Genomic DNA, 16,370 nt, shown 5'->3' on the forward strand with positions numbered 1-16,370 from the left:
TGACCCCAATGGAAGCGTCCGCACCCATCAGCACTGCAGACCCCTGCCTGACTGTTACGTGGTGGTGTGTGGGTGGTGTGAACACACTATGGCGGATCCAGTCTGCATTCTCTACATTCTACTGCTGTAGAAAAACTCCACTGAGAAGTGGCAAAACAAGGCAAAATCAGTGTCAGCCTGTTCGTCAAGGAAGCCTTTACTCCGAGATGTACAATATTCACCTTCCATTTTAACACGGAGCAATTACATCCATCCAAATCACACGCAGTGGTTCTATACGCAAATTAATTGCAATGAGTTGACAAAAGAAATAAATGAAACAATAATTGCTCCAAGACATGACATGGCACAGCACTGTGACACTCATCATAAACGAACATGAGCGTCTTGGTCACACTAATGGAAATAGATACATACTGTCTGTAATAACGGTGATTCATTCCGGACCAATGCCCTCCCCTGAGTCTTTTGAGCTGATCATCCCAGTCCTATAACAACAGCAGGACATTTAATTATATTACGACCAGACAGACATTGGTAGGTTGAACAAAACATTGTTATTGGATAAATCCCATTGTAGTTGATGTTTAGTTCTCAAGCCTTTCTTGTAAAATATGAAGTTCCTTTTACTAACTAGGATTACAGGCCTACTTAGGGTGATTTGTTTTCGTGACCATGTTTTGTTGCATTAAAATGATAGCCAATGGGCCAACTTGAGTTTCCACACAGATTCAACTGACTCTGAAAGGAGTGGAACTGAGAAAAAGGCTTGGGGTGCTGTTTCAATTAGAGATAATGTGCAGATTTGTTTCCTAAACTATTTACTTCCCATGGCAATGCAATTTGCCCCTGCTGAAATGTAGTGGGAGCTACCAGAGCCTTAATGGCCTCGTTTGTGCACAACTTTTAAAAGGATTACTGTGAAACTACTAGAATGGCTGCTGCTTTAGCTTATTTATCATCTAAGGGAGAGACTGACTGACTTGTTCAGAAATTGTTTTACAGATGCAGCCAAATATATACAAAATATCTCTCCAACTGTTCCAAATTTTTGAAAATTGCAGATTTTTTTTAAAGTGTGTTGTTAATTTAGAAAAACTAAAAACAAATAATATGGACAAAAGACAGAAACAATCTTGAGTTGGTATTAGATTGTACAGCCTTTGGGCAGGATAACTGGCAACAAATACTTCTTGTATCCATTAATGAGATTGCTGCACCTTTCTATTGACAAATTGGTAAAGTAAACAGCTTTTTGGGGGGGACCATTTCAACTTCTATCTCATGCTCTTTCCATATGCTATGAATATGACCTGGGCACTTCAAAGGCCAATCCAAAACAGTCCAAAGTTTCTTCTTCAACTATCAAGGAATGGTTAATAAGAGATATTGGACTATTTTAGAATGGCCAGCAAAGAGTGCAGTTCTGAATTGCACCCATGACTTATGGCAAGGGTTGAAAACAGCAGTTGGTGGAAGGCAGCCTCATACTTGACAGAAGAAGATTCAGTAATTTATATTTTTGGTCAAAGATTGTGCAACCAAGTGCTCCCATGTGTATGTATAATTGAATACTTGTCATGACTTCATTGTGGTGACCATTATTATTATTTAAAAAAATTTTTAAAATAATAAATAATGAATTATTTAAGTAAAATTAAAGGTCTACTGTATATATTTGGCATAATCTGTGATTGCTGCTGAGATTGCCACAAATTCTGTGCTACTTAACTGGATTGGGGTGTCTTTCAAAGGCTATTGACTGCTGAATGGTACAAAGCACTATGTTTAATTCATGTCCAATGTGCTTGGCAGATGATGTCTAAATGTGGTATCTGAAGTGTTTTCTACCAAGCATAGACGTGTACAGGCAATTCTGTCACATATCAAGTTTATTAGCTGGCATAATGTTAGTGTGGAGCTAGCGTAGTGTTTGCCCTATTTTCTTTGACATTATTTTTAGCCTCAACCTTCTAAAAGTATCTGCACTTAGTTCTGCTGCAATAATGTATCTGTCTCCAATAATCAATATTTTAAAAAGACTGTGCTCTACATAAAGCCGTGAAGATGTTCTGCTAACACAGCCAAAAGCATCATGTAGCAAACAACAGTAACTGTCAGAGGAACTTTAATGAGCTCCAAGCTCCTCAGTCTATAATGGGCACACATTTATATGTTTTGTACCAGAGTCACAAAGCACATCCACTGCCTTGGGCCAATTTCCCAGAATGTCAGAGGATCAAGAGACTATAGCCAAAATTCAGACAAAACCCTCGTCACAAAATGGTAAAATGCCCACATTCTAAGGCCTAAAGCTAATGCAGAGAATAGATGGTGAACTGCTGTTGACTGTGACGGAGAGCCTTATAGGCTAGTGCCACACTGAATGCCCTTAACAGTCTAGATGACTCAGTCAGAAGTCAGAGAACCATCATTTCCTTTAATTAAAGCTTGTAATTAAATGAATGGGCATTGAGTTGCAGTATCCAACTGATTCATTAGTACCACGTCCCCACAAACCCAAAGTCACTCTGGTCTCAGTCTGGTCAACTATGTAGTTTGAACCGATCTCAAAAAACCCCTATCAAATCAATTGGTTTAAGGATCTGGGAGGCAGCATGGCACAGGGTTGTGATCTTGACTTGATAGGTATCAAAGCAACAATCTGCATGTTGTCCTCTACGAATGATGCAGCTCCCAGTCATTATTTTATGTCAGATCTCTATGGTCAGCAGCATCTTTCACGCAATTTTACTTACAATAGGGCCAGTGGAGTCTGAGATATTGCAGGTGACTTACGTCCACGAAGAACGATCCATAGCACCCCCCTCTATTTCATTGTTTGGGACAATGAGGAATCTAATCATTATCATTAGCTGAATATTCGATAATATGGCACAATCAACTACTGACGAGCTTTGGAAAGGGATTAGCTTATCAGTTTTCAAGTAAAGTCTTCCAGCCCCCATTGTTGTATAGAAAAGGGCCCCTCCTGCTGAATGCTATATATAAATATGTAACAATCACTAGTTTGGACAGTGAATGTGTCCAAACTTTTGACTGGTACTGAATGTGGTGACCTTTGCATGTTCACACAGCCATTAATCACCTGTACTTTGTCATCACTGCTTGAGTTGTCCCCCAGGAGAGAATGTTTAAAAATACATGGAGACAAATGCACACACAGACAGACTAAAACAAACACACACACATACACACACGTATGCAAACCCTTGCTGCAAAGTATACTATGAACCCTTGACTACCTATTATAGAATGTAATCCACTTCTTGTCAAGTCCTGTCATGGTGGACAGTTTCTATAATTTAATTTCCTCATGTGAATTCAACTTTAATTGTCACATAACCATTTCAGAGGTCCAATATTACACCACCTGAAACCCAAGAACATACTGGAAAATCGAATAAATGAATGGATTGGGACAGAAAGCTTTTTGTAACATGTAAAATTGTGTCCTGACAGTTTTACAGGGAAGATTTACAGGCATTGAAACAATGGAAAGTACTGTAACTCCTATCCGCAGCTGATTGTAACTCAGCTATTATTAAAAGTGTCCTTTAAAAGGCTTGTGGGCAGTGTTGCTGTCGGAATCAAGAATAAGGCTTGGGAACATTTAGAGCTAGACTGTAGCCCCACATCCTCCCTCCCTCTCCTCACCATCCCCTTACCCCATAGCCCAGTCTGTCCCAAGATTAATCACACTGTCACAGAGACAGTGACCCAATCTGCATGTGAAGCTGTAGTGAAAAAGAAAACACAGAAAGAGACGGGACTTCTGCAGCAATGCAGATAGGACTACATCTATAAAGCCTCTGTAGGACAAGCATAAAGGACATCGTAATGATCGTTAAACATTTATGGATCATTTCTGGATGACATTCTAAGTCTCAAATTTACTGATGGATATCTAATAGAATACCCTGAAATGAAATACATTTTCTTCACAGACATTGAGGTGGATGATTGATGATGTCCAATTTTCAATGGACACGATATTAGGGAAATCTTCATCTCTGACATTCTCATTAAAAGGTACTCAGTCCCTTTCAGTACATCTATGACTTAATACCAATGCAAGTTACTTCTGGACAAAACCCAAAAACAATCCACAACAAAGCCGATGGAAAGAAGCATTTAAAAGTGTCATATTGAAATAGGCATGGGCCATATCTTTCACCACAGCAGATTACAGAGTGTTAAACACGCCTTGTCAGCAGTATGGTGCTGACTGATGACAGGGCTCCGACATTTCACTCTGAGCGACACTCCCAGCTACCATCTCCCTGGCAGGCATAACATCACCAGCCAGGGCCTCCCTTCCTCTATATCTACCTCTCACAATCTTCTCTCCCACTCCCTCCCTCTATGTCTCTCTCTAACCTGGCTGGCGTGACAGAGTTTACAGCTGAGCAATCATAGGTGCCACTGTTGGGCTGATGTATCGGAAGAGTCACAGTATCATAACATGACAGCTGATCATTTGCATGGGCGCTATGTGTCATTGGTGCTTTGTAATTGCCAAAAGGATTTTGGACTGTGAGAGATTACAACAGCTTCTAAGGTATGTTCTGGGTTCAGCCTTTGAAAAATATAATTTAGTCATGAATCGAATCAAATATTCCAAGTTCAAAGAGAAAACCAAATTGGGAGTCTGCCATTTGGCCTAGATTTTTCTTCCTATGATCTTTTCACTCCTGCTAGACATTTGTATTAGAGACCAGGTGAAGGAAGTAATAGCATTATCCCTTGTTTCTGAAAAAAGTGCATCCTTAATAAACAAACAGGGGTCCAGTTAGTAGAGCATGGTGCCTGCTGTGCCAGAATGTTTTGATGTTTGATTCCCACGGGGGACCAGGTCAGAAATATATTGCACTCACTTCAGTAAGTCTGGATAAGGGTCTCAGCTAAATTACGTAAAATGAAAATGTAAACTGCACTTTGGCCTCAGTACAGTTGGCTACATCAATGGAAGCATGAATAATGAGAATCCGGCAAAGTGGCTTAGCACTGTCGAATATGGGGAGGTAATAGTTGGATAGGGGCTCCCGAGTGACGCCTTGTGGCGGGGTGCCAAAAGGGTCAGTTGCAGAGGTTTGTCAATAAAATGCTCCCCTTTAAGAGTGCTGGTGCTGAATAATTCATTTATTACACGTCTAATAAAAACAGACGTAATAGCACCTCAGCCAGAGGAGCTCCACTCTGAGTGAGCAGTGCAGGAAGAAGCAGAATTGCTTGGATGGATGTGCTTTTTGGGACCCCTGCTGTCAATTCATGGTGGAGGTTTATGAAAACCAAAGCTGGTGGAAATAGTCACCAAGAGATTAGGCAGGTTGAGCTACAGGATTAAAATGAATGGTTTTGAAGGCTGTAGTTTTTTAGATACATTTTCTAACATCCAATCAATGTGACTATTTAGGTCGTGGGGCCCTTGTCAAGGTGAACTGTACCATATACAGTGTTTCCTCTGTCTCATTGCTTAAGTTGGCTTCCTGGTTAAGCAGAGCCACTTGGCGGAGCATGTTTCAAAGGATTCAAGCCAATTGAGGGAGTTGCCGAAAGGGGAAATGGCCATAACTACAAACGCATAATTATAATAAATCAATAATAATAGTACAAACTGGGTTTAAATTAAAGAGTGTGGTCTATTTGATCCATCCCAATGTGTCAAAAGGGTCAATGCCATAATATAAAAAAATATATAATTTTGACCACTACCTTGTTTGCTAAACAAAATATATTTCTCAGTATTTGAGTGTGAGTTTTTGTTCATCTTTATCATTGGTGTTTGTCCCGTGATAGTCATGCGACCACCTTGACCTCATGCCTGAAATCGATTGGCTGGGAGTCACAAGAGTGGAGAGTGAGACCGTCTCCAGAGACATGATTAACCTGGTTGGCTGGTTGTTTGGTGGATTTCTATTTCATGTTGTTAGGACCTAGAGCTTGCTAGGGGGCAATGACTGTTTACTAATGGAATAGCAGAAATTCTTACATATGTCATTTGTCGTTTCAACATGCGTATAATAAGCCCATCTCATCTCAATTGTATTCAATCCCACAACAACATTTGAAGGAATTTCTGGAAATGTTTCAAGACACCATGTTCTGGTACAGAACTCCATCACTGCATAGTCCTGGGCTCGGTATGTGGTGCTGGCCACAAAGCAGAGCCATCAGCAGTGTTTAGGTGTGAAGTGCACAGCCCCAGAAAGCCTGGACTTTGTCCTTGGAACCGTCCCTTCTCCGCTCTCCCTGCCTTCCTGCGCCAGCCCCTCTTCCCCTGGGACACACTGTCAAAAAGTGCATCCTGAAGCACTTCATAAAACTCCCGTCGCCTCTTCTCCAGTGCCAGTCTCTACACTCCTCAGTGTATCTGTCAGACTCTGTCTAATCTGATCCTCCTCTGTTCTGCCTACACACAAACCTGAGGGCAGAGTGCATGTCCCGGCGCAGAGCAGGTCAAATCCTGTGGAATGGACGGGTGTTGGTTGAGCGCTGTCCTGTGTGTTTGTGGTTGTTGTGGTTCCTGACAGTGCAGGACAGGAGAACGTGTTAACAGACACTGGTGGGGCTCACAGAGCAGCTGTCAGCAGGGTTGCCTCCTGGATGCAGTCCAAGACAATAAAGGTAGCTTCTCCTCAACACCACACATCACACAGGCTTAATGAGCCATGAGAGTGACCTACCATATTTTAGCACCTTAGATACCAAATCAAAATATTGTATTCTCATGCCCCAAGTCAGAACTTCTAGCAGTAAACAGTGCAAACTGTGCTTAAACAAGGACCTGAGACCTAAAGCACATCTCACAGTACAAGCGCGAAATGTACCTAATCAACAAGATTATCAAATCATCCACCAATGATCAAGCCTGTCACAAAACTTTGCCGGTTTGCACTTGAAAACCGAAATATCAAGCAGAGCAAACGCATTACCTGCCTGGGCTTAGTGTTGTCCAACGATGTACATACAAGTAGAGCTCAGATAAATCAAGTCACAGTGCAGCCATATCCAACTCAGTTCCCCCCCAACGTATCGTATTGTTTCAGCACTTCAACACCGGACAGCATCATTCACACAAATCCCTCCTCACCGTGAATAAAGTCTCCCCTATCTTATCCAGGCGGGGAAGAAGACATGAAATACACCCTTACCAGAGCAATCTCCTTGATCCTATAATCCACGACGGACGGACCAACCCATTCACCAGAGAGGCACTTAAGGGTTAATCTAACGGTGAGCCTTGATACCACCACTTGATCACTCGCCCATCAGCTAAAGAAACTGCAGTCCTCCTCTTACTGTTCTCACTGCAGCAGTAGTCAACCTCCCGTACACACGCACACACATGAACATGCACACACACACACACACACACACACATTCTCTCTCTCACACAACCCCCACCCTTCCTTCTCACAATCCCCTCCTCCTCTCCCTCTTTCCACACTCTCTCTTTCTCGCCCTCCCCACTGAGTGGATCCCCTCCCTCTCTCTGCTCTCCCCCGCATCTTCCACCCACTCCGTCCAACCCCCCCCCTCCTCCTCCCCCCCCTCCTTCCACTCCAGCGCTCGCTCGGTCACTCCGCCTCCTGATTTGCGATGCTACTCACACCGTGTTGTATGCAGCACTCCTCTTTACTGCCCTGCTCCAACACCGAAGGGCAACAGAGAGAATCAATATGCAACGCTGTCAAAGGCGCATCAAGGACCGAGCGCTACTTCAAACAAACCCCACCCATGACTGGCACCCCTGGTTACTGCTCCAGTGGCTCCAGAAACAATACGGAGTGCACCACTGAAATGTGTCGGCGAAGTGAAAGCAGCAGACAAAGACACAACGTGAGAACAGGAGGGAGTAAAGAGGGCAGATCGGGAGATCATGAGTAAGTAAAAAGGAAGCAGAAAGACCAGAGGAGACAGGAGAGTCCCATCCTCTGGTACACACAATGCAGCAGGAGGCAGTTTGACACAGGAGGAGGGACTGCTGGGCAGTTGTCTTTCAGATGCTCACTGTGCTCTTTAAAGATGGGATCGGGGCATGTTTCCACTACTGCACATGGACAATGCCAAGGTCCGCGGTCACACACGATGCAAGCACTGACACACAGGCACCCGTACGCACGCCCACTTCCATCTCTGAGGCAGGAATATTGTAGTGACAGAACCGGAAACAGTCCTGCTGACCAAACCTTTCGTTCCCACACTTTGTCCAATCCTCTATGACAACAGCAAAGATGGATCACGGTAATGGCAGCAGCAACAGCTATAGAGGCCATAAGAGATAATTAAAGTAACACGGCAGCAGTACTGCCTTATGGAGAGATAACAATCAGAACAGGGCTCATTTTGTGGATACAGCGAAACTATATAGCAAATTAAAGGGATAGTGCACCCAAATAGAAAAAAGATACACATTTGGACATAATGCTAATCGGTCACATTATTTAAATTGAATATGTGTCACAAAATGCAACAATGTTAGCATGTGGAAAAAGGTAAGGTAAACCAAAGCATGGATTGTCATAATACCTTGTCCATATACTCCTTTCAGGTGAAAAAAAAACCCAACATGTCATTTTGGAATTTGTGTGAACTATTTCTTTAAAGAAGGAGAACGTGCAAAGGAAAGAGAATGAAAAAATATAGAAATCACATACATCTATCCCTAACATATTGTTTCAGATCTTGGGGTTGACTTAGGTTATCTTAGAGCTGGCACAATATGTATTTGGCCAGTATGTTTCTATAATAGATTCTCCTCTCTCTGTACGTTAGCACCTTTGTTAAACCAGACAATTCAGAGCCCACTGGGCCTGTTATTGTGTCACAGAAAATGATCATCTTCCCGTAAGTAAAGCTGCCTCCTAAGTGTCCAGCGATGAGCACTCCGAAATGAAATCAATAAGGCCTCAATCAGTGGGAACGAAAGGCCTATCGCAATTCCACAACCCATGCCTGAAATAACAAGAGGAGGTGTAATTTGTTCCCTGCTCCTGCCAGACCTGCCAATAATAGTTTCCATTGGTTCTATGTTTAATAGATGATTACCACGGCGGTTTAAAAATGATCCAATCATTATGAGTCAATTCCCTGACACTGTCACAGTGATTTGCTATGCGTCAGAAATATTAAAATGGAAAGTATTCTTTTTTTATGTTTCAGAAGCAATACTATTTTTATACAACGTTCTACATTAAACACATGCTATTTTACTGGTTGTCACAATGGTACCTAAAACTATTGTGACTAATGTTCTGGACATACTTGGAATTGATCCAGCACAATTCTTATCTTACAGCAGAGTTGCCTAAAAAAGGGTTGATAACAACACTGAATTGATTTGCTCTTTCCTGGATTCCTAGCACATGTGACTGATCTCTGGTGAGTGTGATGGCTGTCCAGTGGAATATTACAATGATGAGAAAGAAAGGGGGTCACAGCCTGCCTGGGGTTCAAACTTCCCAAGGCTTCTCCACTGGCATACAGTTGAATTTTGCAACATCAAGTACACCATTATTGCATATGTAGCAATGAAAGAAAGAGCCTCTGTACACTGTAAAAAATTTTACCAAGTGGTTCCTCAAGTTAATTTTTAAATGCTTTCATTAACATTCTGCTTTAGTGGTTTCAATCTATTTCTCTGCAATTGCTTAACCTTAAATAACTCAATCTAATAGAATTAAGTTGCTTCCAAAGCTATAGATTTCAGAGTGATTTCATTGCATGTTTTGAGTCATATTTGCATGGCTGTTCTGTGTTAGGCTCTCAGAATGCCTTGTTGCAAGTTTTCAGAGTAGTTGCAATATCTTTGGGTCTCCATGCACATTGAATACTCTGTAATATCATGAAAAGAAATTTATAATCTTTACTTTTCTAATGTAATACAACCTGTAATTGGTTGGATTTATTGCACCTATTACTGACATACTTGTTCCAGTTGATGTAGTTTAGCTACTTTTCCTCAGTAAGAATTTCACCATCGCAGTCATTCCCAAGGCGGATTGTGGGTGATAAAATAGTACAATTGTACAATCCAGCTGGACTGATAATACTGAACACAAACATGCTTACTGTGACTTGCCTGTCTATTACTACAACTACTACTAGAGCAACTTTCATTACTACTACAATAACTGCTGCTATTAGTGCTAAGACTGCTACTGCTATTATTTCTGCTATTAGTACTACTTCTGCTATAATTTCTACTACTACAACTACTTCTGCTTTTAACCACTACTACTACTACTCCAGCAACAATTACTACTACCACTGCTATCATTGCTAATAGCAATACTCATTGCTACTGCTGCTATGAGTATTATGACTGTTACTATTATTAATACTTCCACTAGTACTGCTTCTGCTGTAATTACAAATACTCTGGTCAACACCATCATCGATATGTTTCATAATTCAGCTAAAACACAGAAACCAATTTGAGCCTTTCTTTCAACTAGGCAGGCCTGGGCTCTTGAGAGATAATATACAACTTCCAATAAATATTGAATAGAACAGCTCCAGATGTGCAGTGTGATGAATTAGCGCTGGACTCAATAAACAAACAAGGCCATTAAAGTGAACACGTTCACCTTCTAAGGCAAAATAAATTTCAGCTCTTCTTTACTGACAGTTACATACTAATCCTCATACACAGTCATGGTAGACATTTTAAAGGGAATAGTCCTCTAAAAACATTGAACAGAGGGGGATAAATCTAATTTGAAGCAACAAAGCTGGAGAAATGGGAGGAGAGAGAGACATAGGGTGTGACTGTATCATGGACTATCCCCACAAACACAGCCATGCACACACAAAACACACCCAAACACACATACATTTGTAGAGAATATCAAAACACAGACGTGCACACACCCGTGCACACACAGACACACCATACTCCCCATTAATCAAGCAAAGCCCCACTGGTTTCCCTCTCTCACCACCACTATGCCTACGACGACCTCCAAGATGTCTGCCAAGCTCTGTTTCAATTCTGCAGTCGTCCATCACCCCTCAGTCTCTTTAGGGAATACCCTCTAAACGTGCATCAAGCCAAACACTTGCAGTGGTAGGGGAGGGAGCAGGGAGATGGAACAGAGGGAGGTGGGGTGGGGTGGGAAGTGGTGGGTTTGAGGAGACGCTACTGGCTCTGACTCCCTCTATCTTTTCTCTCTCTCTCTCTTTCTCTGATGTATACCCAGCTGCAAAACTAAACGATCTGCCTTTCAGCTGTGGTTGGCCCACTTTAAATCTGGCATGGCAACAGGGAAGAAAACCCTTTCACCTAGAGCATTCTTGTATCCCAAGTCCAACTGTATCATTATTCCTTCGTACACTCCTGCTCTTTACACAACGTGGGGACGAACAGCTGAAGTCATGTATGGTACAATGTCTATTCGATGTCAAATCATCTCTGACAACATTAGACTGACTTATGAACGGAGGCTGAACGGACAGAATAAATGTGTGATGGAGGGAGAGAGAGAAATATAGAATGGAACATGATCTGATTGGTAGCCGGGAATGCTTGACCTGAGACATGAAACAGAAAAACATTAAAGATATTATTGATTGCAATTCATACCATTTTTTGTTTGTTCGTAGTAATATCTTATCTGAGCCTGCCATGAACATCAATAATATCCGATCCACAAAGCAAACCTACAAACACAATGTTTGATAGACTATCTGGCTAACATATGAATACCTATTCCCTACAGGATGCATTTCCATTCAATAGGCGTTAATATTGATTAGGCTACACACAGGCCTGCCTTTGTTTCTTCATTACGATGGCAGATGGCTCTGGGGTCGTCCAGTATAAAGGACAGAGTGGTGGGCCGGTAGCAGTATCTGTCATGACAGGCGTTGCTCTTCTCTGGGCTTTATTAGCCCTCAGCCCCAAGGCTCAAGGCTGCCATCACTCAGGGAAATGACTGGGATTAATCAGGTAAGTGCTGGACATGGGGAGAGGAGAGGAGACTAGCACCTAAATGCCCCATCTTAAAGGAAACCATGTCTTCCTATATCTCTCTAGCAAATATGTGCACACCTTCACATGCACACTTCCACACTCACACACAGACACACACTCACACACACTCACACACACTCACACACACTCACACACACACACACACTGTCCGGCCACGCGTCGTCACACCTACTCCCCTCCCTCTCAACATCACGTTGAGTCTCCTCTCTCTGCATCAGTGACCAACGGGGACATTTTCTCCGAGCAGATGGGACATTGGGGATGCCCATCCTCCCCGGGTTATCATCCTGAAAAGTAGTGTAACAGACTCCAATACATCAGCTGCTTGGTAGGTCTGTGCGGTGGCAGTAGCATCTGTACAGGTGGCAGGTAGATTATGTTTTTTTACCGATTATGTAGCAGCGTGGTCGCGCCGTTATTCAATTAGGAATTATGTAAAATCATTTGAGTTTCTTTTCATGAAAACATATCCGACAAAGGAATGTACTGTATAAATATTTATCAGTAGTACATTTATATTAATATATTTATATATATATAACATTTATATTCAGCTGAACCTGAGACCCAGTGCCATCTAAACAGTTTGGGGAGAGAAGGTCGTGGCTAGCCCTGCTCATTTGCATGCGCCTCAGCTATTGATCACACTGCCCTACCACACAGTAAGTCACTTGGGTCACCCATAACCTTAGAGCTAGTTCACAGTGAGCTACATTTTCCGAGATGTATCAAAGAAGACTCGAGACGTTAGATTACATTGTTGTGTAAACTTGCAAACATCGATAGTTTGATAAGCTACCTTCCCAGGTAGCACAAGCAAAAAATTTTGATAGAGCCCCCCACTCCAGAGTTTTGCAAGTGTGAAGACAATGAAGTTTCTGTGCTGTGCACACGCATGTTGCTCTATTTTCCCGCCATTCACAGCCACAATCTTGCATGGTATGTCCCAAACATGCCAGTGTAAATTCAAACGCTATGGAAATGATTACGCCAACCAGGAAAAATAAGTCTATCTAGCGGTTTATTCTCTCTCCTGCAATGCAGTCAAGCCCCTTACTCATCTGAGCATCTCAGTTTGCTCTGCCGTTTCCACAGCCTCCTGAAAGAATTGCTAGAGTGCAAATCCATGCTATGTATATAGTTTTCCTGCTGCTCAGGGGATGTTGGCCAATTTGCATGGCTCATGGGGCTTCCCAGCCACTTGTCAACTAGTGTCCCAGTCAAGGCTCAAACCTAGACCGTGGTGGTCTGCCTGGTGCTACGGAAGAGTGGCTTTGACAGCTGCACCAACTGGGAGAACCACTAATGCATATCTTCAAGAACGCATTACACTCACTGATGTAGGTAACTGCTTAAAGGGTTAATACTGTATGTCAAGATCGATTTATCAGTCACTTTCAAGAAAATATACCAAATTCTTTCATTAATTACGCTAATTAGTTAGTTCAGTTCAGTGGTTGATAAGATTGCAATGCCAGGCAACAGTGAGCACTATCTACAGCAGAGACTCAACACTAGTGTCGGGCGAAAGCTTCCTGAAATGAACAGATGAAGATATTTCTGAAAAAGGTTGGAGGGAAGGCAACATGCGACGACGCGTGTGCAGTGAACTGACTATGTTTAAGGAGGCCACGACCTATCACAGCGATGAATTTGAGCGATACCTCTTGACAGGGAAAAAAGGAATGCACTCAAAAATCCTCTCTGTCGCTTGCTCCTTCTAAATCCCACTCTCTATTTTTTCTTTCTGTAAGTCAAAGCGTTTGCTAAACAGATATCTGCAAAGCGAAGTTTATAGCTCAATGTCCAAATACATACAGTACCAGTCAAAGGTTTGGACACACCTATTCTAGTGAACGGGTAAGTGCATCCAAGCTTTGGACAGGTACTGTAGGTACTACATACACATGTGGGGAGAACAAGTATTTGATACACTGCCGATTTTGCAGGTTTTCACACTTACAAAGCATGCAGGAGTCTGCAATTTTTATCACAGGTATTCTTCAACTGTGAGTGATGGAATCTAAAACAAAAATCCAGAAAATCACATTTGATGATTTTTAAGTAATTAATTAGCATTTTATTGCATGACATAAGTATTCTATTGGGTTCAGGTCTGGAGACTGGCTAGGCCACTCCAGGACCTTGAGATGCTTCTTACGGAGACACTCCTTAGTTGCCTTGGCTGTGTGTTTCGGGTCGTTGTCATGCTGGAAGACCTAGCCACGACCCATCTTTAATGCTCGTACTGAGGGAAGGTAGTTGTTGGCTAAGATCTCGCGATACATGGCCCCATCCATCCTCCCCTCAATACGGTGCAGTCATCCTGTCCCCTTTGCAGAAAAGCATCCCCAAAGAATGATGTTTCCACCTCCATACTTCACGGTTGGGATGGTGTTCTTGGGGTTGTACTCATCCTTCTTCTTCCTCCAAACACGGCGAGTGGAGTTTAGACCAAAAAGCTATATTTAAGTCTCATCAGACAACATGACCTTCTCCCATTCCTCCTCTGGATCATCCAGATGGTCATTGGCAAACTTCAGATGGGGCTGGACATGCGCTGGATTGAGCAGGGGGACCTTGCGTGCGCTGCAGGATTTAATCCATGATGGCGTAGTGTGTTATTAATGGTTTTCTTTGAGACTGTGGTCCCAGCTCTCTTCAGGTCATTGCCGTGTAGTTCTGGGCTGATCCTTCACCTTCCTCATGATCATTGATGCCCCACGAGGTGAGATCTTGCCCCAGACCGAGGGAGATTGACCGTCATCTTGTATATACATCTTGGTTGGACTGGATGGACTAAATCCTAGTGAAATCTCATTAAATCTTAAACATGTTTCAGCATCTGACAGCTTTATCAAGGTGAAATAGAAAAGGACGGAAGACTACTGAAGTATGCAAGTGTGTGAAAGGAGCAGTTTGTCTGTCAGTGGAATATGGTTTATATCTGAATCAGATGATGACACAAACATACATCACATTATCATACTGTCGCAGTATGATTTTTCATTAACACACTCTATTTTCAGTATTTTCCATTAACACACTATTTTCAGTACGATTTTTCATTAACACATTCCGTTTTCAGTACGATTTTTCATTACCACATTCCGTTCTCAGTATGATTTTTCATTTTCATGATTTAGCACGGGGCAATTACCAGAGAAATATTGTAACGATGGTGCAACTATAGCCTCTTTAATGCTGTGACTATAGGTTACAACGACCAAAAAAGACATTTTGCAGAGGCTCTTAGTAGGGGTGACTTAAGGCATTCCCATGCTTTAGTTTGTCCTTGGCCCCGTGGGAATCGAACCTACAACTAAGGCATTGCAAGCACTCTGCCCTTCCAGCTAAGATACAGGGTCCCCTTCAGGCTGTCATTATAAGTGATGTGGACGGCAGCATACACGACCACCGCAACCTTAAATGTTCTGGCAGTTGTGTCACTCCCACCCAGGGCATGCTGATGTATGTTTGGAGGCCACTGGTACATAAAGGCGGACTAATGAAAGGTTGTTGGAAGCAACTCCTTCCTCTGATTACAGCTCCCAGCATATATTGAATCAGCGCAGAATTATTTCCTGGCATTTTTTCTGAGGAGGCTGTTGACTGGCAGGAGGTTACGACCCAGATAGCTCTGTTCCTTCCCTGCCCATACAGACTCTTTGTCGCAGACTCAGCAGCACCAGTCAAATACAACCCAACCTGGTCCAGAAGCCTCGACTAACCGTCCCGGCTTAGAACAGAAGCCTACAGAACAAATGGAGAGTGCAGTGGATAGGTGCCTCATATTCTGAAGGGCACCGCAAAAATAATGTGATTTGGATGTCAAACAGGCTGCATGCTCTGAGAGGACATTTAACCTGGGTAAGTGCTTGTTCCTACCCAAACCCTAACCATAACCCCTATCCTCTGTCCTGGGGCCGATCTGCAAGTGAGTGTTCCATTAATCCACATCTGGTTGAGACAACAGACTGGTGGGGAAGACTCCAGTCATTTAACTAATGGGATCTCCAACACTGCATCACAGCCAGAAGGGGACGGATATTTGGCATCAAGTGTATATCTGAATGGGCATGTTCTCATGGCTTGGCTATCATTATAAACCCAACAATCCATTACCCCAGAGCTATTCACTAGCAATGCTCATTGAATATTTTAAAAGGTTTAAAGATTTTACAAATGCAACAGCTGGATAATAGAAGTAGATACCCCAAACATTTTTATTAGAAAGCACTTGCATATTTTGTATATTTCCGTGTATAATTTGTCTTAAAATTATGAAAAATAGATATGCCAAATTTGCATAAAAGGATTGGTGCATTGAAAAAGTGAATGTATTAATATA

The 16,370-nt window shown here is 42.5% G+C and overlaps 1 protein-coding gene across 6 annotated transcripts in view; it reads right to left on the bottom strand.

Moving 5' to 3' along the window:
• Nucleotides 1-16,370, bottom strand: part of LOC105013720 (synaptotagmin-2) — a 68,403-nt gene that overhangs the window by 20,439 nt on the left and 31,594 nt on the right. The window contains exon 1 of one of the 6 annotated variants that reach the window (XM_020052067.3): nt 10,965-11,014. The exons of 4 other annotated variants lie outside the window; for them this stretch is intronic. The gene's annotated coding sequence lies outside the window, so the exon portion shown is untranslated. Of the gene's footprint in view, nt 1-7,175; nt 7,373-10,964; nt 11,015-16,370 lie in introns of those variants that run through there. One more of the 6 variants, XM_010875447.4, reaches the window with a different exon arrangement.

This window comes from Esox lucius, chromosome 12, assembly GCF_011004845.1.
Source record: "Esox lucius isolate fEsoLuc1 chromosome 12, fEsoLuc1.pri, whole genome shotgun sequence".
Lineage (NCBI taxonomy): Eukaryota > Metazoa > Chordata > Actinopteri > Esociformes > Esocidae > Esox > Esox lucius.